Raw genomic sequence first — 14,013 nt, forward strand, 5'->3', positions numbered from 1 at the left:
CAGCACATACACCTAGGCGGGGGGAAAGAGAGACACAGACTTGCCTTAGGACATAAAGCCCCCCCCTTGGCAGTACCAAGGGTTCCAGTTGGAAGCCAGCACAACCACAGGAGAGGGCAAAGTTTTCTCTGCAGCAGATCTGGGTCTGGGTTTTCTCCCCAGCCTTTGTTCAACCAGGAACTGGCTGGAGTTATGCCTTTGTGGGTGTTGTTCATTCCAGTGGGGAGCTGGCGTGCCCCACACATGGTGAGCAGTGGGGTTCCTGGTTTAGTCACCCTGTGCCTGACCCATGGCAGATTGTGCTGGGTTACATTTACCAATAGCAGTCCTTACATGCCTGGCCTGACCTAAGGTCCAAGGTATGTAGGCTCCTAACTTCCATTGATTTGAAGAGCTGGGTCTTAGTCTTTCCTGGTTCCCCTGGTTCCCCCCGCACAGTGGGGATAATTGCACTTCCCTACGGCACAGGGGTGTTGTAAGGATAAATCCATGGTGATTTAAGTGCCTTGCCCAAGGTTGCCCTGCAAACCATTGTCGGAGCTGGGGTAGAGTGTAGAAATCCCTGCCTTAGTGTTGGAACTCCAGGTTTGGAATGTCTCACCATAGGTGATCAGATGGTGTCCAGATCCCACATTTTGGATGAGGCTTTTCCCAGACAATGTTGTTGCTGCTCACAGGATTCCAGGAGGAGACAGAAAATAAAACTCCAAACAGCATAGAAAAGGCAAAAAATGGCCTGGCGTGCATTGAACCCCCGGGACATGCTTTGGTGCTAGGCAGTTGTGATAGATCCCTTCAAAAGGCAACATGGGGAAGAGATTTCTGAGAGGAGACACTCCCTCTATCTAGCAGAAAAAGGCATTAGACAATCCAATGGCTGGAAACTGAAGCTAGACAAATAATTGGCAATAATTATTAACAGGGAGGGTAATTAACCATCGGAACAACTCACCTAGGGGTGTACTGGATGCTTCATCCCTTCAGATCTTTAAATCAAGACCAGGTGTCTTGCTAAAATACATGCTCTGGCTCAATCAAAAGTTTTGGTCTTGATGTTACAATCGCTGGATGAAGTTCTCTGGCCTGTCTTATACGGGAGGTCAGAGTAGATAGTCACAATGGTCCTTCTCGTCTTAAAGTCAGTGAATGAATCTATGAAATAGTATAGGTTGGACAGATAGAAGCTCTTTCCATCTGGCTGGTGATGCTTTTCCAAACAGTAAGGGGTGCTGGTAGCCTGTGCCAAAGTCCAGACAGCTAATCCCATTCAAAAGCTCGAAGCGTATTTCTAAGGCACCCATCACCATGCTCCCTAAGCATCGTATTGATTCTGCCCGGCTAATATTCCCCCTGCCGTTTGTAGGTTCCTCACTTCTCCTGTCCTACACTGAGTTGGTACGCGCTGATAAGCATCCACCACAGAATAACATACTGAAATTCAGTGTCAAGGCCAACCCTCAGAAGCGTTTGTCTATCTATTTGTAAAGGTGCTCTGGGATGCAGTAGTGAATATTTTAGCTGGGTTTTGAAGCTGTAAAGCCCTAGGGAAGTGCCAAGCATGGTTATTTGGACAAAAGGCCCCATACGGATGTAGGAAGGATTGTCCTGAGGTTACAGTACAGGACAGGGTGTGAAGAGATTGTGAGCTTTAGTCCTAAATCTGTTACAGATCTCCTGTGTGATGTTGGGCAAGTCATGCCCCTTTCTGTGACTCAGTTTCCCCATATGTCCAACGGTGAGAACAGGACTGACCTCCCTCACAGATGTGTCATGAAAACTACCTACCTGCTATTTGCAAAGCCTGCTGAGATCCTCTGACAGACGGTGCTAAATAAGTGCCAAAACCATCAATGTGGCTTCAGTGTCAGGTGCAGGATTGGTCTCCAAGTGCATGAGATCAACTGATACTTGGGCAAGAAGCCAGGAGGCCTTTATGGATATGCCGGTAGTCGATTGCTGTGACTAAATCCTTAGCCTCCTCTTGGTCTACGAGGTTTAACAGTTTTCATTTTGAACCTCTCCTGCAATTTGTGTCTTGATTTATATGCATTAAAAAAACCCACAGGGTTGAGGAGGCGTAGCTGCCTTTGTAATACTGCCCCTACCCTCCATGTCAGCCTGGGACACTAACGAGTCTAAAATTAGCCTCCAAGAACACCATGTGTGCTTCAGAACTTGAAACAGCTCACTGAACCCAGAGGAGGCACACAGCAAGCGCTGCTGTGGAAGGATACGACAGAGCAGGGCTCTGTAATCCCCAGAAAATGATATTAAAATGAGGCTCTTTGGTAGGTAGGAATTGCCAGGCAGGAAGTGCACCAGGCCTCTGGACCATCTGGTACAGAAGCCCTGCCTGAGGCAGTGTGGGCTTGAACTCAGGAGACCTGAGGACTGCTCCCCATTCAGCCTCCAGACCCCTGTGTGACCTTGGGCACGTCTTTTCCCACTCTGTGCCTCAGTTTCTCCTCTCACCTTCGTCTGTCTTGTCTGTTTGGAGCAGGGACTGTCTCTCGCTGTGTGTTTGTACAGCACCTAGCCCAACACCTTTATCTTGGTCAGACCCTCCAGGTGCTACCTTAATACAAGTGATAAATAATAATAAACAATGCTGGGTACTTCAGGGGTAGGTGCAAAACCCCTACATGCAATTCAGATTATCACGTATTTGTATTTGCCTATGAGCCCCAGTCATGGACCTAGGCACTGTACAACATGTACAATATTCTAGAGTCTAGGGAATATTTCTTCTTGTTCCCAGATGGAGAACAGCTGATGGGACTGAGGTACCTGGGAATCTTGTTATTGACCTTAAAGGGAGTAATTGGATCAGACCTTCTATCATGAGGTTGGAGTATGGACAGCCCTTTTTATTTTTGTAGGAGCTAGTGTACCTGCAGATTCTATTTTTCTCCTTAATTTCCTCTGTAATATCATGTGGCAGTGAGTTCCACAGGTTAACTGTACATTGTATAAAAAAAGCATTCTTTATGCTTAGCAGAATGAAGAGCAAATCGGTTTGAGGCAGGTGACAAGTGATTAAAACTCTATACTACACGGGGCTGCAGTTGGAGTGAACTGTCAGGGCTTAGGGCTGGAAATTTGGCAGGGGGCTGCCGGTCGGTCAGTGAGGGGCCTGGCCTACAGGAGGAGGGAGCTTGCGTTGGCACTCTGACGAGCCGCATGAAGGGTGACATCTGCTCTTGGCACAGGCAGTGCGAGGGGGTCCTGTGCTGCTGATCCTCAGGCTGGAGATACCAAACGGCTTCCCACTGAAGTGTTACAAAGCGCAGCCAGAGCAGCAAGTTGGCACGCATCACCCACTGCAGCACCGGACTGGCGTAGCACTAAAGTCCCCGGGGCCGGCCACTTCCTGAAGGATTCAACTGCCGCCCATGCCAAGGATTCCCTTTCGATGCGGCGGAAGCTCTGATCAGCTCATTTATCTCTAGTCTTCTTTGTTATTATTATTTTTATTGCTCAGCCTTAGCAGAGCAAGGAGGCCAGCCTGGCAGGTGGTTGCTGATCTTGTGACTGTCTCCTTTCAAGAGGCAAAAATGCATTCCTACACAGGAACTGGCAGAGTGGATACGCCCATGGTTCATCTGGCCCGGTATCTTGTCTCTCTGACAGTGACCAGTGCTGGATGCTTCAGAGAAAGGTTTAAGAACCCTGCCATGGGTTCTCCCTCACCACACACATTAATTACCGTCCTAATCCCTTACAGTTAAAGATTGGATTAAACCCAGCCTGGGGCTTTATATCCCATCCAAAATTTTGTGAGCATTAACTGTTATAACTCTGGATATTCTTGTTAGCCATACAAATATCCAATCCCTTTTCCAGTCTTCCTAAATGTTTGGCCTCAACAACATCCTGTGGCAATGAGTTCCACAGTCTAATTCTACTGTGTGTAAGAATAATAATATTTGCATAATAATAATAATTCACTAATAATTTGCATTTGCACAGCACCTGGGGGATCTTAATATCTAACCCACTCTGGGCCTGCAGAGCATGAGCAGCTACTGCTTGAGCTAAAGGAAACTCTGGTAGCAGTAGTAGACTCTTATCCTTGTACATGGAACACTAGAGGGAGACCAATACCCACGCTCTCCAAGTGTGGGCTACATAAAGACTTTACAAGCATTAATTTTGACAAAAGTCCCGGGTGGCAGGGTCAGGATCATTATCCCCATTTTATGATGGGGAAACTGAGGCATGGGTAGACTAAATGATTTAACCAAGACCACACTGCAGTTTAATGCCAGGACAGGGATTACGACGTAGGATTCCTGATTCCCAGTCCCTTCCTGTTAGCATTTCCTTCCTAGACGGAGGTCTCCACAGGGAAGGGGTGGGTCTCACTGATCTCTTGGTGTTATTGGTAATTCACAGGGAGTGCCATTGGGTCATGGAGGGGGTGAACCTGAAGGACTGGAGTTCAACAACCACAGGAATGATGTGTGTCTGTCGGCTGGCAGCCAGGCGCTAGACAAGACGCCGATGTTTATTAGAAGGCTGATGGGTGGCTGCCCACCCTGTGTGTGTACATGTACGTGTGTTCTGTACCAAACACAGACCTCTTGTGTGGGCTCACGGGCGGCTGTCCTACAAGATAGCTCCCTTCCGCCCCCTCACTGAGCCGGCAGGAGCCCTGCCAAGCCTGTCTCAGCTGGGAGTCCTTCTTCACTGACTCATCTCTGGGCCTTCGGCGGAACAGCTTTGCCTCTAAACCTGGCCTCCCTCCCTGGCTGCACAGATGACCACAAGGACGTTAAGATGTCTCCGAGTTGTGAGGAATGCAGTACTTCTGATTATTCAGCTATCTTTCCCCTCTTGCTTAACACAGTTTAACTCCAGCCAGGGAGGAAGTTCTGGACAGCTACACAGCTTGCTTCCCATTAGCACTACCCCCCTTTTCTGGATCTGTCCAACAAAAGCAAGCTCCGCTTTCCCCAGCCAACCTACGTAACCGCAACAGCTGATCAGTGTCAGCCAGGCCGGCCTGCTGTCACTTGTGCCCCTGTAAAGAGATTCTGATCATCATACTTCGCACTTCGGTGGCTTCTGACATGCGCAGCTCTCCGCGTGCCGTACAACCTCACCTGAATTTAGCCTTCCAACAGGGAGGGGAAATTCTGCCAGTCTTACAGATGGGGAAACCGAGACATGGAGATTTGGGAGTGTTGAGCCTGATCCTCGGGGCACAGAGCTGCTTCGATGCTCTTTGCTTCAGTGGAAGTTGCGGGGTCCACAGAATCAGCCTGTTTGGGAGCTGCCCGAGGTTGCACTGAAAGTCACTGGCAGAGCTGTGAAGCAGGGATTTCTGCAGGCCCTGAGCTCTAACCACTATCCCCTCCTTCCTCACTCCGTGTGTGAAGGGCGGGTGGGAGGAAACGCAGAGATCTGACAGTAACACCGGCAAATGGGCTGCCCACCGATGACTGGTCTTTGCCCTGGTCTTTGCTCCTGCATGAGCTGTTGTATGACGACGCAATGTTCCTCTCTGTTTTCCCCAATACGAGGGGCCGGGCAGCCCACCACGGGGCACGGAGCAGACACCTTTGGGCGAGATCCGTAGCTGGAGGGGCGCAGCACAGCTCCACTGACTTCAACGGGGAGCTTCAGACCAGCTAAGGATCTGGAAGGAGGGAAGTTGTCCTTAGAGGTGCCTCCATTTCTGAAACGACTCTGCACTAACAAGCTCCCGCCAGGCAGAGATGTGTGTGGCCCAGGGATCTCTGGAGATGTTAACAGCCACAGCAGTACCCATAGTGCTAGTGCGGGCACCCCAGGGATTAGCCGGTCCGCCCCTTGCAAGGGTGTCGACCGCAGCTGGCAGCTGCAGGTCAAAAGAGAACCCTTCGTTCCTTTTCCCTTCCCCCAGAGCGCTGGAGATTTCACAGCCTGCCTGGCCATGAGCATCATCTTTGGAGGTCAGGGACATACTTGTCCAAGCTCGGGCCACTTTCTCAGCTGTTGATCTCCGAGGCACTGAGCACCCATGAAGCCAATGGGAGCTGGTGGTTGCTCTGCACTTTTGAAAACAGGGCCACTGATTTAGGAGCCTTGCTCCAACTCTGCATAGAATAAGCTAAACACTCTAGTAGGGGGTCCCGTCTGACTGCTGAGTCTGGGGAGAATCCGCGGATGCAGTTCTCAGGAGCTGTCTCTGTTTCAGTTACTCCGGAGTCCTGGTAAGGAATGTGGAGGGGACCGCTCCAAGGCATGACAGATATAACAAAGCCATCATAGTAGTTAATTAGGCCTAGCACTCATATAGCATGCTTTATATGTCATTCTCGCCCCACGTCACTTTTTGGGAAACTGAGGCATGGGTACAACGGGAGTCAGATTTCTTGTTCAGTGACCGAAGTGCAGAGCTCTTCTGAATATCTGGTCACTTATTGTAGTGCCAACATGGGAGCTGGGCTGTTTTGAAAATCTGGGCCTAAGTGACTCACCCAGGGCCACACAGTGAGTCAGTGGCAGAGGAAAGAATACTTTGCTGTTATGTGTATTATGGTAGCACCCTGGAAGGCCCAGCCAAGGTTACCTATCCAAAGAGTTTACAAGTATCAGGGGGGTAGCCGTGTTAGTCTGTATCCCCAAAACAACGAGGAGTCCGGTGGCACCTTAAAGACTAACAGATTTATTTGGGCATAAGCTTTCGTGGGTAAAAAACCCACTTCTTCAGATGCACGGAGTGAAAATTCAGTCAGGGTGGATGTGGTCCCCTCCCAATAATTTATGAAGAGGTGTCAATACCAAGAGAGGGAAAATCCTCTAACATTATAATCAAAGGGGCTGACCAAGGAGGTGCTGTCGTCATTATGAACAGGTCGGATTACGAACGGGAGGCTGCCAGGCAGCTCTCCAACACCGCATTCGACAGGCCACTATCCTCCGATCCCACTGAGGAGTACCAAAAGAAACTACACCATCTGCTCAACAAAATCCCTGCTATAGCACGGGAACAAATCTACACGGACACATCCCTAGGGCCCCGAGCAGGGGTATTCTATCTGCTACCCAAGATCCATAAACCTGGAAATCCTGGACGCCCCATCATCTCGGGCATTGGCACCCTGACAGCAGGATTGTCTGGCTATTTGGACTCTCTCCTCAGACCCTACACTACCAGCACTCCCAGCTATCTTTGAGAGACCACCGACTTCCTGAGGAAACTACAATGCATTGTGACAGGTTTCAGAGTAACAGCCGTGTTAGTCTGTATTCGCAAAAAGAAAAGGAGGACTTGTGGCACCTTAGAGACTAACCAATTTATTTGAGCATGAGCTTTCCACAGTATGCATCCGATGAAGTGAGCTGTAGCTCACGAAAGGTCATGCTCAAATAAATTGGTTAGTCTCTAAGGTGCCACAAGTCCTCCTTTTCTTTTTACGTTGGTGATCTTCCAGAAAACACCATTCTGGCCACCATGGACGTAGAAACTCTTCACCCCAATACTCCACACGAGGATGGGCTACAAGCCGTCAGGAACAGCCGTCACCTGGTAGCTGAGCTTTGTGACTTTGTCCTCATCCACAACCGTTTCAGATTTGGGGACAACTTGCACCTTCAAGTCACGGGCCCTGCCTCTGGCTCCTAGACTGTATTTCATTCAGAGCACTTCACTCCAGCACACGCTGGAGCCGCCGTTTGATCCCAGATGCCTGCGAGAGCTCACAGCCAGACTTGCAGGGCTGAGTGGATAACAGCTGGGAACCCACAGCCGGCTTCCCTCTCGGTGTGACATTTACATCAATAGCCACGACACTTAATTAGCACAGCAGCCTAGACGCAGCAAGGCTCCCCCTGCGGCTGTTCGGCGGCGTCAGCCTGCTGCTAACCTAGCTAGAGTCCCCAGCCGGCGCTGGTTCAGCTAGGCTGCTGAAGGGGGCCCAGCTTGACTCTGGGCCAGCTCTGAGCAGAGAAGGGAATCGAAGGGAATCGAAGGGGGACCCTGCCCAGCTCTGCCCTGCCACTCCTCTACTGCCTGACGCCGTGAAAAGGTGGGCTCAGCCAGACAGCTGCTGCCAAGGATCCTGTGTGTGGCCTATGTCTTGTTATGGGCACAGGCTGGGCTGCCCTGAGGGAAGAAGGATGAGAGATAGGGATGGGCAAAAAGAGGGGATGGGTCTCCCATTGACACCCACTCTCCAGCTCCTGGGGTGGCAGACAAAGTGCTGTAGGTGTAACACTGGCCGAGCGTGCGCCCACTAGAGGATAACAGCCTACTACCACCGGCAGGGCTAATGGAGCTCTTCCTTTAGCTCAAGTGGGAGAAGCCCGTGCGGCAGCTCCTGGGTGGAGGCCCTGCTGGTGGCTCTCTTAGAGAGGTTGTTGTCAAGGCAGCTGTAAAAACCAAGGCAGGTGGTGTCCCAAGTGCTCCTGTCTCGCTATTTAATTGCGCAGAATCCTAGAAGTTATCAATGGGAGAAGGCCCTTTAGGGCCGATCTAATTCAGGCCCGGCTGGTGCAGGATCCTCCCTCGCAGCACGTTAGCTCCTGTAGCTTGCAGTGGCCCAACCGATGGGGTTTCCAGTGCAGTGGGCAGGGTGCTAGCATGGCACTGGGAGACTTTGATCCTGTTCCCTGCTCTGCCACAGACTTTCCTGGGTGACCCTGGGCAAGACCCTAAGTCTCTCTGTGCCTCAGTTTCCCCTCTCTAACATGGGGAGAACAGCTCCACCGTGCCTCGCTGGGGTGTTGTGTGAGAATAAATATCTTATGAGCTGCTCAGATATGCAAGTTGGGTCGGAGGGCGGGGGGGGGGTGTGTGACAGCTGAGTCCCTCAGGCAGACGGCTGTACCTGTACTGTTCACACAGGGCATAGAAGAGAAACAGGAGCCCACTGTGAACTCTTTACTCTGGGCCCATCCTGAAATCTTAGCATTGCTTTCGAACTCGCAGACCAGCCTATGCTGTCCCGAACTGAGCTCCCGCAAAACCAAAATGCATTAGCCCCCTGCAGCGCGAAGGGCCCAGTGTCTCTCACTGAAATGGGACATCCTGTCCCCCCACCCCCACCCCAGCTCTGGGACAGGCAGAGCAAGCACCAGCCTCTCCAGGGGACAGCCCGTGAAAGAGGGAGTAGTGGCTCCAGGACAAATGGGTTAGAGCAGAGACTGTCAGGATGGACGCGATGAAAGTCTAACGATGTCCTGTATTTAACTCCCCCATGTCCCAGGGCTGTGCCACTGTGATCCAAACCCCGGGCAAGCATGGGACCCAGGGCTGTGGGAAAGTCCTGGCAAACTTTAGAAGCCTGTAAACTGTGAGAAAGCCTGCACTGGCCCCTAGTGGTGCGGCGATACAATCAGTCTCTCCGGCCAAGCAGCCATCACTGCTGCTAGTGACAGGTCCCTGCTCTTCTTTCCCTGCAGTTCAGAGGTCTTGACCGTCTTGATTCACCATGCAGCCTGGTGGAAGGGATCTGGGCCGGAGGCGAAAGAAATCCCCCCTCCAGCAGCAGCCTTAGGCTCTCCAAGGTCCCACATAAGGGAAGCTGCTGGAAATGAGTGGCACTTCCCATCTGGCCCCACTGGGGCAGGAGGAGATCAGGCAGAGCTTGGATGGCCCACGGGCAACGTTCCCTCTAATTTTTGACAGGCCGTGTGCACAAAAAATTTCTTCTGTGCAACTTTTTGACAGGCCATGTGCACTAAAAGTTTCTTCTGTGCAAATTGTCATCCCTCTGAGCACCGCAGGAGCTGAATGATTTAGAAACATCTGTGGGCCATAACTCTCCTGCTGCCAGATCTTCCAGCTGCTGCCACGTCGCGGATGCAAGGATCCGGCGCACACAGCTGTGCTCTGCCTGGTCCATTCAGCAGCCCAGCGGGTCAGCTCTGTGCGGGAGGTGCAGGCATACTCAGCAACCCTGCCTGTGCCAGGTTGTTCAGTAGCACTGGAGACGTTTGATGGGCAATGGGGGATCATGAAAGTCTGTGGTCTAGATATTCGAGCCAATGGGCCGGTCGTGGGTTCAAGTCTCAACCCAGGCACTCAATGATTTGTGCCGATAAAGGGTTTAACATGCAGATTGTTGTCTAGATATACCATTCAGTGGCACCTCAGAGAGAATATCTAGCACTCTTCATCCATAGATTCCCAAGCACTTTGCAAACAAGGCCAGCATCATTATCCCCATTTTAAAGGTGGGGAAACTGAGGCACCGAAAGGGGAAGTAGTCTGTGGTAGAATTCCACAGTCCCAGGGATAATCTACTAGGCTGCACTGCCTCCCTGGAACTATGCCATCCACCGTGACGTGGCTGCAGGGGATTGGAAACCAGTGATCTCCTGCCTTCTAGGCCAGGGTGATATCTCTGGTCAATGCCATTTCTATAGAGCCCTTCCATGGGAAGGATTTTCCTTGCTCCCTCCATAGCACCCCTTCTCTTTTCAAGGAGCGCTATGGAAGGCTGTCTGTGAGATCCACTGCTCTACCCAGCACAGGGCATATTCTGGGAGGTTAAAAATAACCCCAGACCGAGTTAACTTTTCTGTGCAGCAGCCCCCTCCATGCCAGGGGTGGGGTGATCCCAGCCTGGGGGTGTCCCTTACAGAGAGCTACCCTGTCCAGTATGTAGGAGGATACTGGGGAATTTCAAGTATCTGCTACCTGGTGCTGATGAATAGCTGCAGCAATGTTGCAGTCATGATCAGGGCCCCGATCCTGCAAACTGCTCTCTGGGGGTCCACAGGGATCCCCCGTTCAGAAGCAGGACTTGGGATGGCTGTGGCTTGGAAGTAACAGCCCCCTCACAAAGGCAGCGGGGTGGGGGGCATGTCAGCCCACAGAACGCTTTTGATGCCAGCAGAATGAGTTTTCACGCACATCTAATTTCATTTTCCTTCCTCCGCTCCCGTGCAAAGTTTGACACTTCAGCGTTCAGAGGAGAGCGAATTACCGGCAAACAAAAAAAAAAGTGAGCCCGCAAGTTGTCCTGGGTGAGCGTGCCCCCAGTAGGAGGATCTGGGCCTGAGTCAGTCCCTTGAATGGAAAAGAACATGGATCCCCTAATCCTCCCCGGCCCTAGTGCTGGTTTCAAAATCTCCACCATGCCAGTGCTACCCTCCCATTAAAGGGCAGAGGGCTGGGGGGAGGGGAGGCAGTCTTTATGTTGTGACCTTCACCTTCCCAACATCTGGCTTCCCCCATGAGACTGGATACCCCGTCCTGCAGTCGCCCAGAATAAAGGTAGCAATCACCCTCCTAAACATAGCAGCTGAGCGCACCACCCGATCTGGCATGACTCACTAGTACAGACAGCACAGATCTCGGTGAGCTCCCAAAGGCTCCAAGCATCTGTTATTTAAAGTGCCTGCGTCCAGTTGGCAGCTCTCTCTTACCACCAGGTATCTGATGACAACATCGCTATGATCTATATTGAGGAGACACGGCCTCAGGGTATCTCTTAACCCCAGAGTAATCATCCACTCCTCATGCAAGAACAGAGAAAGATCAGGCGTGTACCACTGCCAGTGAAAGTACTCCTTCATAATCCGGCCTCTCTCTTAAACAGCCATTTTACCATAGCCACTTTGCTACGACAATTTTGTCTGACCTCTGGTTGAAGACTCTGCACTGTTCGGTGGGTAGTTCTTTTCCTGGTCTGTCAAGACTGGTTTAGCAAGGAAGGAGGGTTTGTGGTTAAGGCTCCGATTTGGGATTCAGGGGATCTAGGTACAGTTCCTGGCTCTGCCTGTGTGACCGTCAGCAAATCACTGCATCGCTCTGTGCCTCAGTTTCCCCAGCTGTGCAATGGGGATAATAATTCTGTCTTATCCATTTAGACTGCAAGCTCTTTGGGGAAGAGACTGTCTCATAAGAACAGCCATACTGGGTCAGGCCAATGGTCCATCTAGCCCAGTGTCCTGTCTTCCGACAGCAGCCAGTGCCAGACGCTTCAGAGGGAATGAACAGAACAGGGCAATTTTGGGTGAGCCATCCCATCATCCAGTCTCAGCTTTTGGCAGTTGGAGGTTTAGGGACACCCAAAGTATGGGGGTGGGGCCCTGACCATCTTGCTAATAGCTGTTGATGGACCTATCCTCCATGAACTTATCTAGTTCTTTTTTTGAACCCAGTTAGACTTTTGGCCTTCACAGCATCCCCTGGCAAGGAGTTCCACAGGTTGACTGTGCGTTGCGTGAAGAAGTACTGCCTTTTGTTTGGTTTTTAAACATGCTGCCTCATAATTTCATTGGATAACCCCTGGTTCTTGTGTTATGTGAAGGGGGTAAATAACGCTTCCCTATTTACTTTCGCCACACCACTCATGGTTTTACAGACCTCTGTCCTATCCCCCCCAGTCACCTCTTTTCTAAAGGGAACAATCCCACTCTTTTTAATCTCTCCTCATATGGAAGCTGTTCCATACCCCTCATCTTTTTCATTGCTCTTCTCTGTACTTTTTCCAATATCTTTTTTGAGACGGGGTGACCAGAACTGCACACAGTAGTCAAGGAGTGGGCGTGGGCATGCCGTGGATTTGTATAGTGGTGTTATGATATTTTCTGTTTTATTCTCTATTCCTTTCCTCTTAGTTCCTAACCTGTGTGAATGTACAGCACCTAATGCAATGGGGCTCTGATCTCAGTTGGGGGCCTCTAGTGATACAAATAATTACTTGCAGTCAATTTCACTGTGCTTTGTTACCACATACGTGGGCACTGTAGAAAAATCTAAAATAGATTTGACTTTCCTGCTTGAGAGAGAAGAAGACGGAAGAGGACGTGGGAATACTGCAAGTCGCAATCATTCAAAAATCGTGAGTCAAACCCTCCCCCCCCCAAAAAAATTCCTAATATTTGCTTTAAAATCATGTTTATTTAAAAGGTTGGGTACTTTTTGCCTTGTGGTTTCCGAGCCCTTAGCATGCCCTCAGTTCACATTTTCCAGCTTTATTCTGCAACCACAAGAGAGAGAAACTTTATTTTCTTAAATGAAAACTGAGGTGGCTCACAAACTCACATGACTCCAGGAGCTGGGGCTTGAAGAACCCCTCCTTCCAATATCTCCAGATTCATGGGGAAAAAAAACATCACAAGAGTTAGCAACACTGCTGGAGGCCTCCTCTGACTTGCTGGGTGAGCTTCCGCCGATTACTCGCTACCTCTGCCCCTCAGTTTGCCTCATCTGTTAATAAAACAATAAATAGGGTCATAATGCGACTTCCGTACCGGCAGGGCCTTGGACGACGGCTGTGGCCAGAACGCAAAGCATTCCCGAGCTTCAGGAAAATCTCCGCGGGCAGTACAGGGCTCAGGACGCACCGCTCGAAGAGGCCGACTCCCTCCCGGGGAGCAGCCCCAGCGGGCACCGTCCTTTTCCTCCTGGCTCGGGGAGGTCCCGCTTGGAGACACCGCGCAAGGAGAGGGGCGAGCCGCCAGCCTCCTGGCCCCGCTCTGCGTCTCCTGGCCCGCCTGCCCTGCCCAGGGGCCCCAGGAGGAGGGCCGGCCGCGGCGGCCTCCCAGCAGCGCCCAGCCCCCCGGCCCCCCGGGGCGCTGCGAAGCCCTCCCCAGTGTGTGTGTGCGGGGTGGGGAGGCGGGGGGCACCTGGCGCCACGTGGGAAGCTGCCGCGGGCTCCGGAGTGGACCCTCCCCCCGCCCGGCTCCCCTCCCTTGTCCGCCCGCTTTCCCCTTTAAGAGCAGGCTGCCGGCTGCGCGGCCCGCGCCGGAAGCAGACGGGCGCGCCGAGTCCAGCCTCCCCCGAGCCGCCGCCGCTGCTGCTCCGCCACCGGGGGCGGCGGCTGCTGCTCCGCGGAGCCCAGCGCCCGCGCCCCGAGGAGGGGGCCCCGCTGCAAGGGGCCGCCGGCGGGGCGCTTCCCCCGGGCGCTGCCGAGCCGGGAGAGCCCGTAACCCGCCGTCCCGGCCCCGGGGCCGCCCGGCCCGCCGGCAACACTGTTGCAAAGCCGGGTGCCGCTTCCGTCGGGACAGGTGCGCCGGTGGCTGAACCAAGGGGGCGGGGGAGGAGCGATGCAGGCAGGGGAGGGCCCTCCC

The 14,013-nt window shown here is 52.2% G+C and overlaps 1 protein-coding gene across 4 annotated transcripts in view; it reads left to right on the plus strand.

Annotated features, from left to right (window-relative positions):
• Positions 1-13,743: 13,743 nt before the first annotated feature.
• POMGNT1 (protein O-linked mannose N-acetylglucosaminyltransferase 1 (beta 1,2-)) overlaps positions 13,744-14,013 on the plus strand; it is a 30,962-nt gene continuing 30,692 nt past the window's right edge. For 3 of the 4 annotated variants that reach the window (XM_037907160.2, XM_037907162.2, XM_037907161.2), the window contains exon 1: positions 13,744-13,950. The gene's annotated coding sequence lies outside the window, so the exon portion shown is untranslated. The remainder of the gene's footprint in view (positions 13,951-14,013) is intronic. The other variant, XM_043520877.1, reaches the window with a different exon arrangement.

Source organism: Chelonia mydas, chromosome 8 (genome assembly GCF_015237465.2).
Source record: "Chelonia mydas isolate rCheMyd1 chromosome 8, rCheMyd1.pri.v2, whole genome shotgun sequence".
Classification (NCBI taxonomy): Eukaryota; Metazoa; Chordata; order Testudines; family Cheloniidae; genus Chelonia; species Chelonia mydas.